This window comes from Nothobranchius furzeri, chromosome 7, assembly GCF_043380555.1.
Source record: "Nothobranchius furzeri strain GRZ-AD chromosome 7, NfurGRZ-RIMD1, whole genome shotgun sequence".
In the NCBI taxonomy this organism is placed as follows: Eukaryota; Metazoa; Chordata; class Actinopteri; order Cyprinodontiformes; family Nothobranchiidae; genus Nothobranchius; species Nothobranchius furzeri.
In genome coordinates, this window is record NC_091747.1 from 30,667,321 (window position 1) to 30,690,631 (window position 23,311).

Sequence of the window (23,311 nt, forward strand, 5' to 3'; positions counted from 1 at the left end):
GTCAGGTCCAGATATCTGCCCCATTCCAGCCGTAGCCCTGGAGCACCTGCGCGGCTGCTGATAAAGTCAGCGGCAGACGGGGCCTCGCTTTGTTTGTTCTTTCAGTAAAGCCTTGGTTAGTAACAGACTGTGTGTGTGTGTGTGTGTGTGTGTGTGTGTGTGTGTGTGTGTGTGTGTGTGCGTGCGTGCGTGCGTGCGTGCGTGCGTGCGTGCGTGTGTGTGTGTGTGTGAACAGTAAGACCATTGATAATGTTTTAGTGAATGAATCCAGATGTGCGTTGACGAGATGGCAGCTGGCGTTGTTAGCATGTTTTTGACTGTTTCTGCATTTTAAACCTTCTAAAACCACATTTAACCGTTACTGCTGGTATGCCGTCTGTCTAAAGCTAAAACACCAGTCCACCTCCTACTAATCTGCCACATGTTCACGTAAAACACCACGGCACAGGCAGAGTGGGCAGCTTCTGTGTACGTAGCCTGCTGTGTTTCCCTCCTGAAGTTTTGTTTACATTGTTTCCATTTAGCTCCAGTTTCCCCAGAGTCCCGTACCCCACTACATAAACACAACCTGTCTCCCTGTCAGAGACACAGAGGAGTGAATGGAGGTTAGCTGAACTGCTATTGGCATGGTTCAACTAATGACTAATGATATGTAGAGCCCCCACCCTCCCATCAGTATCTCTATGCTGCAGAGCTGGACTATGATGGAGTGACCAGAGCAGTGGCAGCTGGAGAGGTCCCTTAAAGCTCTCGTCTCCTCAGAGACCCTTCTGAGGCTTGTCCCTTCCTTCCTACAGCGCCAAGCCAGCGGGAGGCATAAATTAAGTCATTGTGATGAGTTCTGTGTTCAAAAACGTCAAAAGATTCAGAACAAATTAAAAAAAAACCTGTAGTCCACTTCTCTGGCCCTGGTTTCTGCTTGTTACCTTCTTCATAACAGTTGAAGGAGATCTGGTGTCTCACTGCTGTTTAGACTCTGCACATGCACGCGCCAGTTTTAAGGTTCAAAGTTCAGTTCACAGTGATTCAAATGGAGCTAAATCCACAACCTGGAAATGAAACAGTTCACAACAATTACAATCTAGGAAATGACAGTTTGTTTTATGTTTATGATGGTACCAGAAAACATCTGGATTCAGGTTTCAGGACCTTTTAAATAGAACCTCTCATGTAGCTCAGAAAAAATCTGATCAGAGAAGAGAAAAGGAGTTATCTCAGCTTAGTCTCAGCTGTTCTCACATTCTCACTCTCAGAATGAGGCCACAAGGTCAGCGAAGTTCAGGTTCCCTGTTGAAAACATGTTAGTCTGATCAAACAGCCACACACACACACACACACACACACACACACACACACACACACACACACACACACACACAACATATATACCAAGTAATGTTTCTATGGTTACATTGTGATTTCTTAGTAAATATTCTATTTAGTGAGAGATAAACTTTATTATCCTTATCTTAGTGAATCTAAACAGGTAAACTAGTAGTAGTACATTCCATTTCAAAGAGAGTAAAAAGTTATTATCAGGAGAGTGAGAACCTTTCAGTGGTTAGCAGCAGTGTTCAAGTCGATGGCCCCCTCCATGAGGCCACCACAGCTCAGCAGAACATCATTGTAGCTTCTTCTGGGGAGAAAAACACTTATAGAGAAAATAAAGTTAACAGCTGAAATAGCAGGAAAAAATACAGTTAAAGAGCAGATTGTAGAAAAAAGAAGTCGAGTGTGGAAAGTGGTCAGCATGTCCTCCAGCAGTCTAAGCCTATAGCAGCATAACTACAGAGATAACTCTGGATAGCCTAGCCTTTTAGATGGAGGCATGTTGGAGGCGGGGCAAGGGAGAGCCGTCTTTACCGACTGTACACTTCACCTCCCTCTACTCCCCCACTTGTCCAGGGTCCTCATTTATCAAACGTACTTACGCACAGATTTGTGCGTATTTTGTGGTTAGGAACAAGTCTACACATTGTGTGGTATTTATCATTTTGTGCTTGTGCGTAGAAACACTCCTAAATTTAAGAACATCTCTCACCGTGCGTACGCACTGCATCTAGTGGCAGAACGGGGAAGCGACATTAAATCTTACCTGACACTGCTGGCTAAGGATAAGCGTAAATACAGTAAGATTGTTATTCACGTTGGCGGTAACGACACCCAGTTACGCCAATCGGAGGTCACTAAAATTAATGTTGCTTCGGTGTGTAAGTTTGCCAAAACAATGTCGGACTCCGTAATTTTCCCTGGCCCCCTGCCTGATCGGGCCAGTGACGACATGTTTAGCCGCATGCTGTCCTTCAACCGCTGGCTGTCTAGGTGGTGTCCTGAAAACAACGTGGGCTACATTGATAATTGGAAAACTTTTTGGGGAAAACCTGGTCTGATGCGGAGAGACGGCATCCATCCCTCTTTGGATGGTGCAGCTCTTCTTTCTAGGAATATGGCCAGTTTTATTAGTCCTCCATGACAACCCAGGGTCCAGACCAGGAAGCAGAGTCGTAGTTTAACCCACCCCTCTGCAGCTTCTGTACTGTTACCCACCCACTACCCCATAGAGGCAGTGTCCTGCCCACGGCCAAAATCACACAGATTAAATATCAGGCTTAATAAAGCAAATCATAGAAATCTCATAAATATTAGAACAAATTCAAGTGAGCAGAAAACTAGAAAAATTAAATGTGGGTTGTTGAACATTAGATCCATTTTTTCTAAGACTTTGTTAGTTAATGAGTTGATTTGTGATAATCAGATTTCTTTGCTCTCTCTTACAGAATCCTGGCTGCAGCAAGAGGACTATGTTAGCTTAAACGAGTCGACTCCGTCAAATTATTTAAATCATCATATTGCTCGAAGTACAGGGCGAGGAGGAGGAGTAGCAACCATTTTTCATTTGGACTTATTAATCAGTCGCTTACAGATTAATAGTTACAGTTCGTTTGAACATCTTATTCTTAGTTTTCCTAATCCAGATTGCAAAACTGTAAAACCACTCTTGTTTGTAGTTTTATCGTCCACCAGGCCCTTACTCTGAGTTTTTGGATCAGATCTCTGATTTTTTATCAGATTTGGTGCTAAATACTGATAAGGTCATTATAGTGGAGGATTTTAACATTCATGTGGACAGTGAAAATGATAGCCTCAATGTAGCCTTTAGTAATATCTTAGACTCAATTGGTTTTACTCAAAGAATACATAGCTCCACCCACTCCTGCCATCATACATTGGACCTTGTGCTGACTTATGGCATAGAGTGTGAGGAAATAACAATCTTTCCACATAATCCAGTCCTCTCGGACCACTTTCTGATAACCTTTGAGTTTTTTTATAACTGAGTTCTCGAGACATGAAAGTAAATTTCACTATAGTCGGTCTCTATCTGACAACGCAGTTGCATCTTTTAAATCAACTGTCCCATCTTTACTGTCCTCAGCATCTCAGAGGCATGTAGCAGAGGGCAATATTTTCAGTTCTAGCCCCTCAGAAATTGATGACTTAGTTCACCATGTTAATTCCTCTTTACGTGTGGCATTAGATGATGTTGCCCCTTTTAAAAAGAAGGTAATTAGGGACAGGAAGTTGGCTCCCTGGTTTAATTCTCATTTACGAGCCTTAAAACAAAACTCTAGGAAATTGGAGAGAACATGGCGCTCTACGCACCATGAGGAGGCCTGCCTATCCTGGAAAAATAGTCCTGTGCTTTATAAAAATAAGCTTAGACAAACTAGAACTGCTTATTTCTCAGCACTAATTGAGGAGAATAAGCATAATCCTAAATTTCTTGTCAGTACAGTTGCTAAACTTACACAGAATCATAGCTCTGAGTCATCTATTCCCTTAGCCCTCAGCAGCAATGACTTCATGGGATTTTTTACAAGTAAAATTAATTCTATTAGAAACAAAATCTTTAGCATCCTCCCTAATGCAATTTCTTCTTCCTCAGTAAGTGAGGCAGCATCAGAGGTGACTGTAGAACCTCATCTGTGCTTGAACTGTTTTGATCCAGTTGAGCTTTCAGAGTTATCAAAAATATTAGCTTCATCTAAACCTTCAACTTGCATTTTGGATCCAATCCCAACCAAATTATTTAAAGAAGCATTTCCTTTGGTTACTGCCCCCATTCTAAATATAATCAATCTATCCTTAGTAAATGGGTATGCACCACAAGATTTTAAGGTTGCTGTAATCAAACCTTCACTTAAGAAGCCTTCTCTGGATTCAGATGACCCAATGAATTATAGACAAATATCTAACCTTCCATTTTTATCCAAAGTCCTGGAGAAAATAGTGGCCATCCAAGTATGTGAGCATTTAAACACTAAAGCCTGGTTTATGCTTCTCCGTCAGCTCCGCAAGGGACAGACACGCACGGATTGACTGAAGCGTTTTGCTCTTTTACTTCTCCGTCTCCTGGAGAGTGTTGCAAAGCAATTGCCCGGCAGGACAACAGAGGGCGTAGCACTGTTCTGTGGTATCCTGTCATGTATCGGTCCAAGATAGTGTGTTTATATTGTGTTTTTTGTGTATATAAGAGACTTTTAACACGGACATATTTGTCTCTCATTCTCCCACCGCTTCATGCGCTCCCCACCTCTAAACCCACGTTTCCTGTCATTTCCGTCCACAAATAAAACAGTTGCTGCGCACCTTTTCACTCCTCCAGTCACGGGGGAACTAAACGTTCATATTTTTAGAGTTTTTTCGCGAGCTATTCTTCAAGCTTCTCTGTGTCTGCTGCTAGTTAAACTCGGCTCTCTTTGCAATGGGGGAGCTGTAAACAACAGCGGCGTCCTGACCAATCACAAGCTTGCGTAATCCGTTTCGTTCGACGGATGTTTAAAAAAGTGAGCTCGACTCCGTACGTACTTGCGTGCCTGCCGAAGCCCTACGCAAGGACAGATAATGGCGTTGCGTGTCTCCGCACTGACGCAGACAGAGAAGCATAAATCAGGCTTAATGCTCTGTTTGAGGAATTTCAGTCTGGTTTTAGAGAGTATCACAGCACTGAAACTGCATTAGTGAGAGTTACAAATGATATTCTAATGGCCTCAGATAAGAATCTTGTGTCTGTTCTAGTCTTGTTAGATCTCAGTGCTGCCTTTGACACAGTTGATCACACTGTTCTTTAGAAAGACTTGAACATGTTGTAGGGATCAAAGGAACAGCGTTAGGCTGCTTTAAATCCTACCTGTCCGACAGATTTCATTTTGTAAATGTACATGACAAATCGTCTTCATACTCCAGGGTTACTTGCGGAGTACCACAGGGTTCAGTGCTTGGACCAATTCTTTTTACTATATACATACTCCCAATTGGTAAAATCTTTAGACAGCATGGGATAAACCTCCACTGTTATGCTGACGATACTCAGCTATATTTATCCATTAACCCTGATGAACCTAATCGATTGGGTAGATTACAGGCTTGTCTTGAGGACATAAACAATTGGATGACTCTAAACATTTTGCTTTTAAATCAAGACAAGACGGAAGTTCTCATCTTTGGACCAGAAATCAAGTAAAGGAAATAGCTTAGTCAATCACCTGACCTGAATGGCATTACATTAATCTCTGAGAACAAAGTAAGGAACCTTGGTGTTGTCTTTGACCAGGACATGTCATTCAAATCCCAGGTTAAACAGGTTTGTAGGATTTCCTTTCTCCACATTCGGAATATTGCTAAGATTAGAAGCATCCTTTCCAGGAGTGATGCTGAAAAACTAGTTCATGCATTTATTACATCAAGACCGGATTACTGTAATTCATTACTCTCAGGAAGTCCACAGAATGTAGTTAAAAGTCTTCAGCTTGTCCAATATGCTGCAGCTAGAGTTCTGATGAGAATTAAAAAGAGAGATCATATCTCTCCTGTCTTAGCTTCACTACATTGGCTACCTGTTAAATTCAGAATAGATTTTAAGATCCTTCTTCTCACATATAAAGCTCTTAATAGGCTTAAAACATTTTTATTTGATAGGGCTTATAGTTAAAATCTGATGTTAGCCTAAATCTGGACAAGTGGGGGATTACAGGGAGGTGGAGTGTACAGTCGGTAAAGACGGCTCTCCCTTGCCCTGCCTCCAACATGCCTACATCTAAATAGGATAGGTTATCCAGAGTTAACTCTGTAGTTATGCTGCTATTGGCTTAGACTGCTGGAGGACACACTGACCACTTTTCACACTCTACTGCTTTCTTCTACATTCTGCTCTTTAACTGTACTATTTTGTGCAATTTCAGCTGTTAACTTTATTTTCTCTGTGAGTGTTTTTCTCCCCAGAAGAAGCTGCGATGACGTTCTGCTGAGCTGTGGTGGCCTCATGGAGGGGGCCATCGACTAGCACACTGCTGCTAACCACTAATACATTCTCTCTCTCCTGATAATAACTTTTTGTTTTCATTGACTTTTGATGTGCTAATACTAGTTTATCAGTTTAATTATAGATCCACTAGGATAAATACAATAAAGTTTATCTTTCACCAAATACAATATTTACTAAGACATCACAATATAACTATAGACACATTACTTGTGTGTGTGTGTGTGTGTGTGTGTGTGTGTGTGTGTGTGTGTGTGTGTGTGTGTGTGTGTGTGTGTGTGTGTGTGTGTGTGTGTGTGTGTGTGTGTGTGTGTGTCTGCCTGCTCTGTCTTCTCGATCCCCAGTGAGTCGTGGAGGATGGCTGCTTATACTGAGCCAGGATCCTCTGGAGGTTTCTTCCTGTTAAAAGGGAGTTTTCCTCTCCACTGTCGCTGCATGCTTGCTTAGTATGAGGATTGCTGTATAGTCACTGACACTAGTCAGTGACTTGATGCAATTTGCTGGGTTCCTTATATAGGAAACATTATTTCTGATATGCTTAATGAACTGTGAATTGGAATGTTTATTATGTGAAGTGCCTTGAGACGACTTGTCGTGATTTGGTGCTATATAAATAAACTTGAATTGAATTAAATTTAATTCAGCTGCTTTTTAAAGGAGACCACTGAGCCCACTGATCTCAGGCTCAGGGGGAGAGAGGTCCAGAGTCTGGGGGCCACAGCAGCAGATGATCTGTCACCTTTGGTCTTTAGTCTGGTGCTGTACAACCAGTAGGCTTTGGTCACTGGACTTCAGGGAGCTGCTGGGGTTTATCTGGCCTCCTAGAACAACATGTGAAAGGTTAAAAAAAAGATTTTGCAGTTGTTTTCTAAATTTGGGTTTCTGGGGGTTAAAAAGCTAAATAAAACGTCGATCTCCATCGTTTAAAGTTCCTTCTCCCTTCTGCCCAGCGGTTCCACGGTTGCTAGGCGACGGAACGTTCGCCGAGGGAGTTCATGAAGGCTAGGCCTGTCCAAATTCACAGCCGTTAACATCCGGTCTACCCAGCCGACGGAGGACGCAGCCCACGTCGGCCGGGTGGGCTGGGTCCTTCGAAGGATGCAGACCCTGAATTGAGACACAGCCACTGACACTAGTCAGTGACTTGATGCAATTTGCTGGGTTCCTTATATAGGAAACATTATTTCTGATTGGCTTAATGAACTGTGAATTGGAATGTTTATTATGTGAAGTGCCTTGAGACGACTCTTGTCGTGATTTGGCGCTATATAAATTAACTTGAATTGAATTGAATTGAATTAATAATCAAGCTCCATCATACATCAGTGATCTGATTGTTCCATATGTTCCTAACCGAGCACTTCGCTCTATGGCTGAAGGTTTACTGGTGGTTCCCAGAATATCTAAAATTAAGATGGGAGGCAGATCTTTTAGTTATCAGGCTCCTCTCCTGTGGCACCAGCTCCCAGCCTTAGTCCGTGAGACAGACACTTTGTCTACTTTTAAGAATAGGCTTAAAACATTTTTATTTGATAGGGACTATTGTTAAAATCTGGTGTTAGCCTAAATCTGGACAAGTGGGGGAGTACAGGGAGGTGGAGTGTACAGTCGGTAAAGACGGCTCTCCCTTGCCCTGCCTCCAACATGCCTCCATCTAAATAGGATAGATTATCCAGAGTTATCTCTGTAGTTATGCTGCTATAGGCTTAGACTGCTGGAGGATACACTGACCACTTTTCATACTCTACTGCTTTATTCTTCAATCTGCTTTTTAACTGAATTATTTTCTGCAATTTCAGCTGTTAACTTTATTTTCTCTCTAAGTGTTTTTCTCCCCAGAAGAAGCTACAACGATGTTCTGCTGAGCTGTGGTGGCCTCATGGAGGGGGCCATCGACTAGCGCACTGCTGCTAACCACTAAAATATTATCCCTCTCCTGATGATAACTTTTTGCTTTCCTTGATGTTGGATTTGCTACTACTAGTTTATCTGTTTAATTATAGATCCACTAGGATAAATACAATAAAGTTTATCTCTCGCCAAATAGAATATTTTCTAAGACATCACAATATAACTATAGACACATTACTTGTCCTTGTGTGTGTGTGTGTGTGTGTGTGTGTGTGTGTGTGTGTGTGTGTGTGTGTGTGTGTGTGTGTGTGTGTGTGTGCGTGCGTGTGTGTGTGCTCTGTCTTCTCTATCCCCAGTGAGTCGTGGAGGATGGCTGCTTATACTGAGCCAGGATCCTCTGGAGGTTTCTTCCTGTTAAAAGGGAGTTTTCCTCTCCACTGTCGCTTTATGCTTGCTTAGTATGAGGATTGCTGTAAAGTCACTGGCTGTGTCTCAATTCAGGGTCTGCATCCTACGTCGGCCGGATTCGTCGGCCGGTTACGTCACAGCGCCGCGACTCGGCCTGTCCCAATTCGAAGACTCCTTCAAATGCGGTCGACGAATGCGGCCTTCTTTTCACCTGAATGAAGGATGGGTCCGGTGTATCCTTCAATAGGTAGCATTTCCCAAGATGCCTTGCGGGCCGGCCGGCAGAAAAACTTAAAAACAATGGCGGACAGTGAAGCGGGAGCTGTCGGAGAGGATTGCGCATATAAATGTAAGTATAAACTTGAAAACTGTTAGGTTAAGGAATTTTTGTGATACATGAACGTCATTTTAGTTAGAAATGTAACAGTAAAAGTGCTTGTATTGCGGTCTCGGCTCGTATGTTTGGCCGCGCTTGGTGTCGTACTTCTCCCGCTACGTTTTCCCCTGATTTTAATAGAAGTTTGTATTTTAGGAACAAAAGAGAAAACCAGGGAATTGATTAAGCTTAGGGCGGAGATGGACCACATGATCACCGGAGCAAAGTATTCGGCGGCTGCATGTGGCATGGAGGTACAATAACATCTCATATTTTAAAAAACTCGTTTGAGTTTATTTTTTTCTGCGAAAACATGAAAGGAATAACCCGTTGTCCTCTTTTCTCTTCCTGTTTCTTTTCTTACATGTTTGTTAAGACTATTCTGGAGAAAATGGGCATCCAGGGGAAGGTGCCAGCGATGACCAGCTTCTGGAGCTGATCTGGGAGGACATAAAGCTGCAGAGGGAGGCAGAGCAGCAGAGGGCACAGGAGAGAAGGAAGAACTTTGACAGCTTTTTACTTTGCTAGAAAAAAATGGTTAAGGAAGATTAAACATGTACATATAAAAGAAATATCTAAATAAAATCAGTTCTGCATTAAACTCTTGAATTTTATTTTTGTTTACAAAGTAGAATTGTTTACTAGAGGGTATCCGCTGGGTCTTAAAGTCTTAAAAGGTGATAAATCGGTTTTGGTCAAATTAAGACCCTTAGAAAGTATTAAAAACTATTATCACATCTTTGCTCAGGCTCAGCTTGTCGAAAGTATTTTCTCTGAATTAGCTCTCCAACAGTCAAGGAAATGATTAACCCCCAGAGACCCACGGTTGTAATATTACAACATCAGATTTAAGTCTACAAAAATAAACCTTCCCCATTTTCTTTTTAAAACCACATTTACATTGCTAATAGGTCCTATTGTTCAGTTCTGCAACACTATTGGCTGTTAAAATGTGTAAATAGGCCCGTTTATCTGGCCTCCTAGAACAACATGTGAAAGGTTAAAAAAAAGATTTTGCAGTTGTTTTCTAAATTTGGGTTTCTGGGGGTTAAAAAGCTAAATAAAACGTCGATCTCCATCGTTTAAAGTTCCTTCTCCCTTCTGCCCAGCGGTTCCACGGTTGCTAGGCGACGGAACGTTCGCCGAGGGAGTTCATGAAGGCTAGGCCTGTCCAAATTCACAGCTGTTAACATCCGGTCTACCCGGCCGACGGAGGACCCAGCCCACGTCGGCCGGGTGGGCTGGGTCCTCCGAAGGATGCAGACCCTGAATTGAGACACAGCCACTGACACTAGTCAGTGACTTGATGCAATTTGCTGGGTTCCTTATATAGGAAACATTATTTCTGATTGGCTTAATGAGCTGACCTGAATTGGAATGTTTATTATGTGAAGTGCCTTGAGACGACTCTTGTCGTGATTTGGCGCTATATAAATAAACTTGAATTGAATTGAATTGGAGCGCGTCACAGAACCAGAACCATGCAGGAAGATTCTGTGTTTTCCAAACCCGGTCTCTCAGAGACTTGTCACTTAAAAAATGTTCCCTAATTATGAATCTTTGGCTGAATAGCGCTTGTTCCTGTCTCCAACACTGCGACGCATCCATGAGCCTGTCTGACGAACAGTCCAGAATCTCATATCCAGCTCAGAAAGCTCTTATAGAGACATTTGATTACGCACAAGCAGGTGACCTGTTCACGTTTACGCAGACAATCTTTAAGTTTAGAAATGGCTACAGATGAAAATATGAATAAAATACATTGTAATTAAATATTCCTTAATTAGTTTACAAGCAGAGAGCCACATCAGATGGATGAAAGAGCCACATGCGGCTCCAGAGCCACGGGTTGCCGACCCCTGGAATAGACTCAGGACTCTAGGTTTAATTCACTAGAGAAAAACCTCTTCGACACACGGTACTCCTTTCACAGGTTCCCGTAAATAAATTGTCAGTAATAGCGGTAATTACGGTATGTTACTCGTGACGTCGCCCTTCCACCCGGAGCTAAGGTAGCAGCCGGAGCTTAATTCAAATTTAATTGAATTCAAAAATACTTTAGTAATCCCAGAGGGAAATTGATTGCTGTAGTAGCTCAGAATCAAAAGAATAATCAAGTCATCAAAGAGTTATTGTATATTACAATGGCTGTTGGCAGGAAGGATCTCCAGTAGCGGTCAGTGTTGAAGCGAAACTGAAGAAGCCTCTGACTGAAGACACTCTTCCGTTGTCGGACAGTCTTGTGAAGAGAATGCTCAGGGTTGTCCATAATTTTCTTGATTCTCTGGAGAATCCTTCTTTGCATTATCTCCTCCAGCGGTTCCACAGTCGTCCCCAGAACAGAACCAGCCTTTTTTATTAGGCTGTTGAGCCTTTTCAGGTCCCTGCTTCTGATGCTGCTACCCCAACAGACGATGGCTGAAGAGATTACACTCTCAACAAAGACTTGTAGAAGATCTGCAGCATCTTGCTACAGACACTGAAGGACCTAAGCGTCCTCAAGAAGTGCAGTCTGCTGTGTCCCTTCTTGTGAACGGCTTCGCTGTTCTTTCTCCAGTCCAGTCTGTTGTCCAGGTGAACTCCAAGGTATTTGTATTCCTCAACCACCTCCACTTCTTCTTCCATGATGGAAACAGTGTTTGACTCCACCCTGTTTCTTCTGAAGTCTAAAATCATCTCCTTTGTTTTGTTCATGTTCAAGGTCAGATGATTGTTTCCACACCATGCCACAAAGCGCTCCACCAGCTCTCTGTACTCAGCTTCCTGTCAATCTCTGATACACCCGACAACTGCAGAGTCATCTGAGTATTTCTGTAGATGACAGGTCTCTGATTTGTACTGGAAGTCTGAGGTGTACAGGGTGAAAAGGAATGGTGAGAATACAGTACCCTGTGGTGCTCCAGTGTTACTGATCGCCTGGTTTGATGAGCAGTTCTTCAGCCTCACAAACTGTGGTCTGTTTGTCAGGTAGTCTTTAATCCAGGCGATAGTTGAGGCCCCCACCTGTGTCTTCTGGAGTTTCTGGCAAAGTACATCAGGCTGGATTGTGTTAAATGCACTGGAGAAATCAAGAACATGACCCTCACAGTGCTGCCTGCTTTGTCCAGATGACAGTGGGTTGGTTGAAGCAGCTGGATGACGGCATCTTCAACTCCAACTCCATGGCGATAAGCAAACTGCAGCGGGTCCTGATATGTTCTAGTTTGCTTATTCAGGTGGACCAGCAGGAGTCTCTCCAGGACCTTCATGATGTGGGATGTCAGGGCAGCCGGTCTGTAGTCGTCATTGACTGAGGGGCGATTTTTCTTTGGAACTGGAACAAGGCAGGATGTCTTCCACAGGACTGGAACCTTCTCCTGGGCCAGGCTGAGGTTGAAGAGGTGCTGCAGAATCCCACAGAGCTGCTCTGCACAGGCCTTCAGTACTCTGGGGCTGACACCATCCGGACCTGCAGCCTTGTTCCTGTTCAGTCTCTCCAGCTGCCTCTTCACCTGACTTCTAGAGACAGATAGGTGGGATTTAGCCTGTCTCACAGTTACACACAACCCTAAACAGAAGTGACACAATCACATTCAAACGAACACACATTCACTTTTAACACAACTTTCATATATTCCCCTTGGTGCAGACACAGAGTTGCAGAGAGTGAGAGACAATGTCCTCGAAGGTAAACTGATATTAGTAAGAGACAGACTTGGTGATCAAAGAGTTAGCACACAGAGAAATAGACCCCCCTTTCAGAGAGGAAGTACAAAGAGTCCCTCTCAAGTCTCTTCAAGATAAAATCTCCCTCCCCCGTCGGCTTGGGAGAGGAAAAGAGAGAGTGAGGAGACTCCGGTTCAGAGCAGAAACTGTGATATACCAGAAATGACACAAAGTGTTTATTGATTTGAAAAAGGAAATCCTACAAGACAGGCTGGCTTACGCCATTATATCTAGGATGGTAAATGTATGCTTTTAAGCTTAATATATTACCTTTACTTATGACCAAGAAGCTGTGATGCTCTATGTAAATATGGAATATCACCCTGTTTGGTCTTTGGATGTTTAATCAGAAGATTCTATGATTCTTTTTCTTTTTCAGTGATCAAACACACTTCGTCTCCATTCAGACAGTCAGGTTTATAAAAGATAAGAAATTTATTTTCTAAACAAATAAAAACATGACAAGTTAACCAAGGCTTCTGTGATGGATGAAACTAAGAGGATGGGATGTGATGTATGGTGACTATGTGTGAATGTTTATCAGAACCTTCATATCTAGAAGAACTGAGTTCTGGGTGTAAAAAGGAGAATTTGGTTTGCATTAAGCTATGAAGTTGGTTCTTATCAAAAAGGCATCAGATGCAATCTGTGTGTCTACCTCACCCTTTCTTTGGAGACCCTCTTTGTGGATCCGAAGGTCAGGGAGGTCGGACGACCTTTGGTCACTGAGGTTTAGTAGATTAACAGCAGCATCGACTCTCCAGTCCAGAGATGTTTCCGAGTCACAACAGATAGATGAAATCGTTTGCGTCTACAACAGCTGTTTCTGAATAGCTGAAGGAACCATTTTGCTGTGTCAGCTGTAGCGTGTAGCAGAATTTTTGACAGCTTGTCTAAAATGCTCTGGGTTAAAGAGGGTTCGCTACGGATGGCCTGTCCGTAGCTTTCTCTAGAACTGAATGCTGAATCTCACAGGATGCTGGAAGCTGGACGTTGAAGTGCTGAATCACCGTAAGTGATTCTGTTTTAATATTCTCATATTATGATTCACTTGGCCAACCGGGACATGCCATGTTAAGGGGTGTTCACAAGCAAAATTCAGAAGGTCATGCCTCTTTCAGATACAGAATGTTCTGATTTGTGGCTAAGAAAATATCGATGTGTTATGACATTTAGCTTAACTTTAATTTATCTCTAATGAACCTTGTGTCTGAGTGTAGATAATGATTCACTTGTTAAATCTAAATTACTGATCATAATATCAAAATGTTTCATTTCAACCACAGTAATTAAAGCACAGATTAATCAACCCTATTAATTTAAGCACAGATTAATTAAAACATTATTCATCATTTCATATAACATTTGTTCATTCCATTTCAATTGATTAAATCATATGAGCTGAAAATAGTCACTTTATTCAGAGGCATGAGGACTCCTGCAGTGTTATCAGAAGAAGGCCTTGTTTGGGAACACAGGCTGACAACATGTTCCTCCTGAAATGTCAACAAGGTTTGCAGAACCTTGTTGCTTGTTGGAAGGTAGAATGTGAAATCCACCTTAGAGCTGGAATTTATGTCTTCCGGTGACCGGTGGCATGTAGGTCAGTTTTTAGGTGAAAACTGACCATTGCTGGATGTTACACATGGAACAGTTAGGTCACTGATGTATGATGGAGCTTGACAATTAAGAGCATTATATGTGAGAAGGAGGATCTTAAAATCTATTCTGAATTTAACAGGTAGCCAATGTAGGGAAGCTAAGACAGGAGAGATATGATCTCTCATTTTAAATCTCATCAGAACTCTAGCTGCAGCATTTTGGACAAGCTGAAGACTTTTAACTACATTCTGTGGACTTCCTGAGAGTAATGAATTACAGCAATCCAGTCTTGATGTAATAAATGCATGAACTAGTTTTTCAGCATCAATCCCGGAAAGGATGCTTCTAATTTTAGCAATATTCCGAAGGTGGAAAAAGGAAATCCTACAAACCTGATTAACCTGGGATTTGAATGACATGTCCTGGTCAAAGATAACACCAAGGTTCCTTACTTTGTTCTCGGAGACTAATTTAATGCCATTCAGGTCAGGTGATTGACTAAGCTATTTCCTTTCTGAATTTCGGGCCCAAAAATGAGAAATTCAGTCTTGTCTCAATTTAAAAACAGAAAGTTTAGAGTCATCCAATTTTTTATGTCTTCAAGACAAGTCTGTAATCTACCCAACCGATTAGGATCATCAGGGTTAATGGATGAATATAACTGTGTATCGTCAGCATAACAGTGGAGGTTTATCCCATGCTGTCTAATGATTTTACCAATTGGGAGCATATATAGTAAAAAGAATTGGTCCAAGCACTGAACCCTGTGGTACTCCACTAGTAACCCTGGAGTATGAAGAAGATTTGTCATACACATTTACAAAATGAAATCTTTCAGACAGGTAGGATTTAAACCAGCCTAGCGCTTTTCCTTTGATCCCTACAACATGTTTAAGCCTTTCTACAAGAACATTGTGATCAACTGTGTCAAAGGCAGCACTGAGATCTAACAAGTCTAGAACAGACACAAGATTCTTGTCTGAGGCCATGAGAATATCATTTGTAACTTTAAAGAGAGAGTCGCCCCCTACCGGAGTATTACTCCACTCCCACTTCCTGTTTTAAAAAATGCAACAAATGTTGTTGCCTAGCAGACAGAGAGGGTGGAGCTGCTAACAAATACAAACACACACAGGCTCACAAAGACATTGTGACATCATATGGTACTAGCTAACATCCTAGGGTACCTCTTAGCCAATAGCGATGGCAGATTTAAATTCAAATGCAGTGCAGAGATTTTACCTTATGTAACATTAGTAATTTACATTTAATTAAGGACCTTAAGACATTAAAATTTCATATCTAGTATGAAATCAATCTTGCGGACACTGGGTTATTTAAACCAGAAGATTGGAACTTTTTATTGCAAGGATTAGATAACAGCTTCGTATTCACTCAGAGACAACAGAAGAGAGAGAGTCAAGTTTAAAAGTTAAGAATTTTATTACTAAAAATTAAACTGACTGACTTAACACTAAATATATGGTGTAACTAAGGTGGATGAGACGGTGAATGGGATGACGTGTGATGTTTTCAGAACCAGCAAATCCGAAGCTGCGATTAGTTCTGATGGGAACGGAAGGTGATGTCTTCACGTTAAGCTTTGATTAGAAGATTCATAAACACATTCAACACCATTTGCCGGTCTACCTACCTTTCAGGAAGCCCCCATTAGATCAGGAATGTCGAGGTCCAGCTTGACCTTTCTTGGAACCAAGCAGGTAGGAAAAGCAGCGATTGCCGACCAGACCAGTCTGTGAGATACTTCCGGGTCACGACAGTTTGTTGGCGTCTGGTGAGACCCGATCCCGGGTCTTGATGGTTCAGCTTTTATTCTGAAAGGAACCGTTGCAGCAGTTGGAACAAAAACGAATTTTCCAGCTTGTCATTGCTCTTTTGGTTAAAGAGGAGAGTTACGGATTGGCCACTCCGACACTTTCTCTAGAACGCTTTGAAATGGCGTTAGAGATGACGTGGCATAGTTTTATTCTTCGGACGTTTTGGTTTATGGTTGGATGAAAAGGTGACAGATTTACCAAACACCATCAAAACCACACCTCCGTCAGATCTGTCAGATTCTGATTGGATCAGTGAAAGTTTTGTGTTATGTCTTTTAACGCTACGTGAAATCAGTCCTGTTGGAACATTTAAAGTCATAGTACCTTTATATTCTATAGGATTATAATAAAGTAATATATTTATTTCACAGATCAGTCACATCTTATTCATTGACTAACACTTGGGTGGATTAGCTTTATTAAAATAGAGTTCTTTGATTAATTAAAAGAAAAGAGTCCATTCTTCATTCTTCTGTTGAGCTGAAAATAAGCAGGTTAGAAGCGAATGCATGAGACCTTGAGACCATATCTCATGAAGACTAGTCCTGTGCAGAGGAGGGGGAAAAACAGTCATTTCATTCTGTTACATATCCCCCCTTTTCAATGGTATGGTGGTCCGTGCAGAGACCACCTGGCGTTGAACAAACCAGAGTCCTAAAGGGACCCCAATGACAGGGGAAGGTGTAGTTCCCCCAGAACAGGCCAACAGTGGTGAGGTACGAACCCCTCTCTGAAAAACAGTCTATGGTTTCAACAGTCTCGCATAATCCCTTTTGGAAGCACACAAGTCAGCAAATTAGTAAGGTATCCACGTGGGGTAATCATTTGAAGCAGGAGCTGGTAGAAACAACCACGGCTGTTACACTGACAATGGCACAACACTGATAGTTTTAGGCAGAAAATTAAAATTTTTACTGAATTGCACAAAGTGCTAAACTATTGACTGAATTGTCTGCAGCATGATTAGACATGCATTTATGACACGGTTTGGGGAATGCATTTAACCCAAGACATGCAGAATCACACACTCACAGATCTTATGGTAAAAAAATTATCTTTATTTTAAAATGGGAACTGAAGGTGCACTGGAAAAGCCCAGTGGAGATCGAGAACGGGAGCGCAGCATCTGAGGAGGGCAGACCAGATACAGGTGAGTCCAGGAAGGCAAGTCTAAACTTGGTGGGTGCAGAGAATAGACTTACTGGGAGTAGGGGAGCATAGGAATGAGGGAGGGTAGGTTGGGTGCCAGGGGTGAATCCAAGCGGGGTGTCCAGGAGATGGAGCGAGAGGAGAGCAGGAGAGCGGGCCGGCCGGGAGGAATGGAGAACGGTGAGAGCTGCGTCCAGAAATCCTATGGGGCACAGGTGAGTAATCCTGAGGAGTCGCAGAAATCCAGAGACGTGAACCAGAGAAGTCACAGAAGTCCAAAAACGTTACAAAACCTGGTAACGAGTAAGCACAGGGAAAAGATCCAAAGGTTCACAAAAAAATCCTAGAAACACTAGAGCACAAAATCCAAGAGTTGCAAGAGGGCAGGAAACTACCAAGCTGTAGTAATCATCCGGCATCAAGCGGTGTTTTCCATCCTCCTTTTGTAGCCAGACCAGCTGATTGCAAATCAGCTGCAGCTGGAGCCTCCTTCTCCTGAAACACCCAACTCAAAGATGGGAAAATGAGAGGAATACTGACCCCGGCCACATGACAATTTATATAGTTTATCAGAAAAAAAAAGTTGATTTGGGGGTGACTTGCTCTTTGACCAATGCGGTTTGAGTGCTGTGATATTCTCTAAAACCAGACTGAAATTCCTCAAACAGAGCATTAGTGTTTAAATGCTCACATACTTGGATGGCCACTATTTTCTCCAGGACTTTGGATAAAAATGGAAGGTTAGATATTGGTCTATAATTCATTGGGTCATCTGGATCCAGAGAAGGCTTCTTAAGTGAAGGTTTGATTACAGCAACCTTAAAATCCTGTGGTACGTATCCATTCACTAAGGATAGATTGATTATATCTAGAATGGGGGCAGTAACCAAAGGAAATGCTTCTTTAAAAAATTTGGTTGGGATTTAACCGTTTTGGTCCAGTTGATCTTTCAGAGTTATCAAAAATATTAGCTTCATCTAAACCTTCAACTTGCATTTTGGATCCAATCCCAACCAAATTATTTAAAGAAGCACTGCCAATGCTAACCCCAGCCACTGTTAACGCTAGCTTACACTACTGCTAACTTCCTAAAAGAGAGGAAAAGAACAAAGTAGAATGTAAAAAATAAACAAAAATTACATGACTTGTATTTGTGCCTTTGAGAGTGAGAGGAACCCAAAGCACTTTACACTATGGTCATTCACCCAATCACACACTGATGCCCCGGGGCGCACTGAAAAAGGTGAGGCTGCTGCACACAGGTGCAACTGGTCCCTCTGACCACCACCAGCAGGCAAAGAGGGTGACTTGTCTTGCACAAGGACACAACAGCAGAATTTGCTGCAGGGGACTGGGACCCACTCTACCTCCTGGGCCTCCTAATTATATGGACGAGAATGTGAGGAATGATGGAAGCGCTTGAACAAGAAAAGGTCAACATGTGTCAACAGCCAGGTAGTTCAAATCCTCACCATTCCGTGCTTTATTGTGTTTTAGGCAGGCCACACAAACAGGTTGTAAATTATAGACAAAAGGTTTGCTGAACACTCAATTACATCATGTTGTTTGTGTCTGTCACCAGACTACAGATCACACCTCTCATAAATCCACATTCATCACGTTTTCTGAGACCCGTCTTCATCGTCTCCACAGGGTCTCTCTTTATTAGCAAAAGTCCAACAGGAAGTAAAAAAGTCAACAGTAGTAAAAATGAAAAGTTTAAAAGAAAGGGTAACGCTCTCAAATAACAGATGCTCATTAATAACGTTCAGTAAATCCCAAACTAATAATAAACAAATTATTTACTTTTGTTAGTGTTTAGTACATGCTTTGTTTACATTGAACAAACAGGTTGTTGTACATTAGGTAATCATTATTAAATGATAATTTCTTGATTAAATATTTTTGAACAATTTACAAACATTTAAACCTGTTTGCAAAGCAAACCTGTTCACTTTGTTTACAAAACCAATTAATAGATCGGAAACGTGTTCTCATGTACAAACCAATACTTCAATATGTGTAACACACCATTTCCTGTTGTAAATCATCCAGTAATGTTTAATATTTATTTGCATATATTTTTTCATCCATTAAAGGTGTGGTATGTAAGTTTGAATTGGTAAATAACTTTAAAAATGCTTAAATTTTACCATCTGACACTGTTCTATGAGAAAAAGTAAGTAATCTTTTATACATTTTATTTTCCTCCTAAGTCCAGCCCCTTGCTAGCCTGGCAAGCCAGACTAGGTAAATATACTATTTAGTCTGGCAACGAACCATTGACAGCTCACGATCGTGGGGTGGGTTCTACCAATGTCTTTCAAACAATCTCTGCATGCTACTGGACAATAAACAACGTGACGTACTCACCCCAACAAATGTCGGTAAACGAGGCGATCTGCTGTCAAAGAAGGCGAAAACACATCCTTTTTTCTAAAAAAAAGAACTTAAATATATCTTTCTGCTCCTGACGCTAATAAAACCCAAGTCCAAATAGCCCAAAATTGATGTAAAAGCCGTTATAAATGAGCTGTTGCCATCTTGTTTCATTCTGTTGCATCATCCAGCCCACCAGACAAATAGAGGGCTCTGATTGGCCCACAAAGCAGATTAAGTGCTGTGATTGGGTCGCAAAGCAGATAGAGCACAATGATTGGCTCATCATTATGGACCAATCACAGCTCTCTATGTGTATGAAATCCCTTTAGAGAGCTGTGATTGGCCCGCCAGAATGCTGCTAGGGGCAGCAGAGGTTCCAATGAAGTGTTCCTAGACCAAACTTTGCAAAGGAAGAATTTGGTCTAGTTTGCTAGGCTATCCCCTAGCCTCTAAAGCTAAACCAATCATTTCTGCGGGCCTACCGCGTTGACCAATAGCACTGCTTTTCCACCAGGGGAAGCTGTCAGTCAACAAGAACGAGCCTCAGTCACCAGCGTGCACAATGTTGTCACGCACTTCAGTGGGCTTGACACCACAATGGAGAAACAATATGATGATAAATACTGAAGTTACAGATTCCTTAACTGAAACAAATTTATAAAGTTAAAATTTATTCATGAGACATTCTCGACGGGGGAGTAGGACTTTCAAAAGAAGAAGGAAGCTTTGTGATTAACAAGGCCTCAAAACTGATGAAGAGTTGGCAAAGCAGCTTTTGGACAGGCAAATACTAAGTAATCAATTGTACTGTAGAGAACTTAAAACTAAGTGCATATTTTTATTCAAATGAAAGAAATTATGGTACAGATGCTGTTTAGGCTAATACGGTGTTATATGTGTGTGTGTGTGTGTGTGTGTGTGTGTGTATATATATATATATATATATATATATATATATATATATATATATATATATATATATATAAATCAAGATAAGACTAAAGTTTTCATCTTTGGACCTTAACACAAAGATATTTGCTCATTAACACTGATTCCCCTAAATGCTGCTGTTTTAAACACACAGTAAACAAACAGACTTCCAAAATTTCTGACATCTCCAGTGATTTAATTTGAGTAAATTTCCATCCGCAGCTGTTTCTTACATTAATAACGCTCGAGGTTGTGCAGCTCCTCTCTCCCCTTCTCTCTCAGACCCACTGATCAGAGCATCAGCCAACCAGAGGCAGAGAGAAAGAATAAACCTCCAGCTTATTTATTAATGGTTATTTTAATAAGTAGCAGCACATCATTTTACCTGCAGTTATCCATGAAGCAACACTTAACTTCAATGAGAAAATGAAAAACATGAAAAGTCATTAAAGGAATCAGGAAAGGAAGAAATGTTATTTCTGTTTTTGCGTTTTTCACTTTATTTCAAACTTTAATTTCGTGTTTTCATCACATTTAGCTTGAATTGTATTAAAATAGCTTCATCTTTATTCATCTCATGAAGCTTTTTGTGTTGCTTTGTTTAAGAATGAATCAGAACACAACATAAAAACTACTTGAAAGGTTTATTTTACTTTTGAACATTTGTTCTTCAATCATTTTAGAAGCATATGTTCTGCTGAAATGTATCTGGTATGTGAGAATGAAGTCATTTAGACATGAATAAATAAACAAATAAAAAAGAATATACTGTGATATCGATCTTAGGCCAGTTCTCCTGAAAGAGCCGGAGTTTCTATCAGCAGTGGACTCGCCCCGAACCTCAGCACATTCACAATGAACTCATTGAAAGGCAAAAAGCAAGAGAAGACCATTTCTCTGGGAAAAGACAATGGGCCATCTCCATTTGGCTGCCCCTTTCATCCTTGGTTGTCCACAAGGGATGTAATTGTTTGGACACAATACGATATGGGGGCAAAGCTTTCCAAGACACATCGCTTTTAATTAACTGTTGGTAATGATCTCATTATTGGGGTTGAGTGGGTCCCAGGGGCCCGGTGTTGCACAAAGAGGTGAGTCTGAGGTCATCTCTCTGAAAGGCGCATGTTAACGGACAAAACATGGAGGAATTTGTCATGCCGCCATTGTACATCAGCTCAGACACTGCTGATCTGGATCAGAGCATTTAGAGGTGAGGGAATCACCCTTAATAAACGGCAACCTGAAGAACCCTTAACGTGCTAAGGGGCTTCATGCAGCAGTGTGTTTTATTGCCCCTACATTAAGAGAAAATAGAACAGCATGGCACAGCTGTTTTACCAATGTCCGCTTTTTAGATAAAACTAAACAAACACAGTTCAAAATGGAGAGTTAATGTTGCATCATCACTTTATTTTAACCTAGAGAGTGTACCACTCTTTATGAGTAAACCAGCTCAAACAGCAGGTAAAGGTCTGTGTTAATGTATACTCTATGGGGTGTAAGCTATTTCACTGTTCATTTTAACACTAGTTTGAAAGAAACACTGAAAATGTAACACTGGTTGAAAAGTACATTTTACTCTTCTTTTTTATTTTTATTTTTTTGAGTGGAACCAGATGTTGTCAACTCCTCTCAAACTATAAATAATAAATTATAATATCAAATAACTGGTTGAGAAAATACTCAGTCAGCTGGTAAATTCTGCCTCCTGTGAGGATTTGATGAAAAAGAGATGTAGTGATGATAATGAAAGCTGCTGTAGCCTAATGTTACTGTTGCTTTAAGAGAAAAGCGAATGCTGGAGTTGCAGGGAGATGTGAGTTTACCGCAGCTGTTTACTGGACTTCACAGAACCACTGGTGAAGGTGGAATATGGAGCATTTTAACAAAAAGCTATATTTTTAAACAGTAATACGTCCATGGGGTGTTTAGAGGTGTGCAGAATGAATGAACCGTTTTTCTTTTAAAAGCTTTATTTAAACGCTCCCTCCGTCTCCTACACATCTTTGAGGGGCAGATCTGTGGTCCCTCACACTCTCTATTGGACGCTCCTGTAGAGAAACCTTACATATAGAAGTGTGTGTACACACACAGGTGCTCACATGGTGCTCTCATAAGTATGGACTTGGGCACATTAAACACGTGTCTTAAGGCTGTGGTTGGCACTAATTAGTAGAAATTTGTCCTTATCCTTTATGATTTGTCACTGGCCATGCTGCTGGCTGGTCACCTAACGCGTCAGCAGGGAACCCCGACAGCTGGAAAAAGTTTCTGTTGTTGCAGCTACCACCACTAAACACCAGATTATACCAGAGTATCCGTGTTCCATATTCAACCTTTAAAGGGCAAAACATCATTCTGTCTGGAGTTTTTTTAGTTCTTAAATAACCCCACACAAAACTTCAGGTGTGCAGATCAATAAGAATGCTTAGAAAATAAGCTGCTGCAGAAACCAGAGACCGTGTCACAGAGAGGTTTGTGTTATTTTGGCAAGTTGAGACAGGAAGCACGTATGTCGGTGAATATTGTCCCACAATGTTTTTGTCTAACTGCAGCTGCGCACCACCTAGCTTCCGCCAAAACAGATTAATAATGTGTTCAATGTGCCTCAAAAATCGAAGACATTGCAGATAAATTATGAAGTCATCGATGAGACACGCATGGAAAGACACGTTACTAACAACTAGCTGTCAGTTGTATGTGGAGACAATGAAGCTACTGCTGCAGTCGCATCACTAACACACACAC

General features: G+C 41.5%; 1 long non-coding RNA gene across 1 annotated transcript; it reads left to right on the plus strand.

Annotated features, from left to right (window-relative positions):
- The first annotated feature begins 8,674 nt into the window (after positions 1-8,674).
- Positions 8,675-9,997, plus strand: LOC139070560 (uncharacterized). The gene is made up of 3 exons (XR_011521051.1): positions 8,675-8,930; positions 9,114-9,211; positions 9,334-9,997. It is a non-coding gene; the product is annotated as an uncharacterized lncRNA (long non-coding RNA).
- The last annotated feature ends 13,314 nt before the right edge of the window (positions 9,998-23,311 follow it).